We start from the raw sequence: 1,548 nt of genomic DNA on the forward strand, positions 1-1,548 counted from the left end.
CAGTTCAGTTTGGTGGCCTCCCTTCTGAAGATCCTAACCTGCATCTCTCTAACTTCATGGAACTTTGTGAAACTTTTAAAGTTAATGGAGTTAGTGATGATGCCATTCGACTGAGACTGTTCCCATTCTCTCTCAGAGAACGAGCCAAGAGTTGGCTAAACTCCTTGCCACCAAACTCTATTGCCACCTGGAATGATCTGGCAACGAAATTCTTGTCATTGTTCTTTCCTCCAGCCAAGTCTACAAAGCTGAGAGGAGAAATCAATAACTTTTGCCAACAAGACAATGAATCTCTCCATGAGGCTTGGGAGAGGTTTAAAGATCTAATCAGAAAGTGCCCTCATCATGGTATAGAGAAGTGGATGCTGGTCCACAATTTCTACAATGGGTTGGTAGGAAACACTAGAACTCTAATAGATGCAGCAGCTGGTGGAGCCTTTATGAGAAAAAGTGCTAATGAGGCGTATGATCTATTGGAGGAGATGGCTCTAAATAATCAGCAGTGGCCAACTGAAAGAAGCCAATCAAAGAGGGTAGCTGGTGTGTTAGAGGTGGATGCCATCACAAAGTTGACAGCTCAGGTTGAGGCATTGACAAAGATAATTGCAGGGCAAGCTAAAGAAGCCCAAGTTGTGTGTGAGTTATGTGGAAGAAGCCATCACTTTTCAGAGTGTCAAGCAGATGTGGATGATTTGCCAATGGATGAAGCTAAAGCCATTGGAAACTATTCACAGAACAACAACAACAATTATGGGTTCAACCAGGGTAATAACCGAAGAAACAGTGGGTTCTATCAGCAACGAAATCAGAACCAGAATCAGAATCAACAGTTTAATCAGCAACAAACCTCTGGTGGAAATTCTAGTTTGCAAACAGATTTATTGCTTCAATTCATGACTGAAACTAGATCTTCAATCAAAGACCTGCAAACTCAGATGGGCCAACTAGCAACTCAAGTAGCAACCCGTCTTCAAGGGAATTTGCCTAGCACAACTGAAGTAAACCCCAAAGAAAACTGCAAAGCAATTACCCTGAGAAGCGGTAAAAATTATGATGGTCCTGAACTGCCACAATCATCTGATGGAGAAAAGGAGAATGAAGCTCAACCAAAGCCAACCCCAACACCAACATCAGAGAAGGCTACTGACAGCCCAACACAACCACAACAGTCTCCACCAATTAGCATTGATCACCATGTGAAAATACCCTATCCTCAGAGGCTCAGAAAGTCAAGTCTAGACAAGCAGTTCACCAAATTCCTAGAGGTCTTCAAAAGACTACACATCAACATTCCTTTTGCTGAAGCCTTGGAACAAATTCCCCGTTATGTGAAGTTCATGAAGGAGATATTGTCTAAGAAGAGAAAATTGGAGGACTATGAAACAGTGGCATTAACTGAGGAGTGTAGCGCCATTTTGCAAAAGAAACTACCGCCCAAGCTTAAAGATCCAGGTAGTTTCAATATTCCATGCTCTATAGGGGGTTCGGTGGAAGCTAAAGCTCTATGTGATCTAGGAGCAAGCATTAATCTAATGCCTTTGTCTGTCT

At 42.5% G+C, this 1,548-nt stretch overlaps 1 non-coding gene across 1 annotated transcript; it reads right to left on the minus strand.

Annotated features, from left to right (window-relative positions):
- Positions 1-245: 245 nt before the first annotated feature.
- LOC133037518 (small nucleolar RNA R71) lies at positions 246-352 on the minus strand. The gene has a single exon (XR_009687605.1). It is a non-coding gene; the product is annotated as a small nucleolar RNA R71 (small nucleolar RNA).
- Positions 353-1,548: the final 1,196 nt, after the last annotated feature.

The sequence above is a fragment of the Cannabis sativa genome, chromosome 4, assembly GCF_029168945.1.
Source record: "Cannabis sativa cultivar Pink pepper isolate KNU-18-1 chromosome 4, ASM2916894v1, whole genome shotgun sequence".
Classification (NCBI taxonomy): domain Eukaryota; kingdom Viridiplantae; phylum Streptophyta; class Magnoliopsida; order Rosales; family Cannabaceae; genus Cannabis; species Cannabis sativa.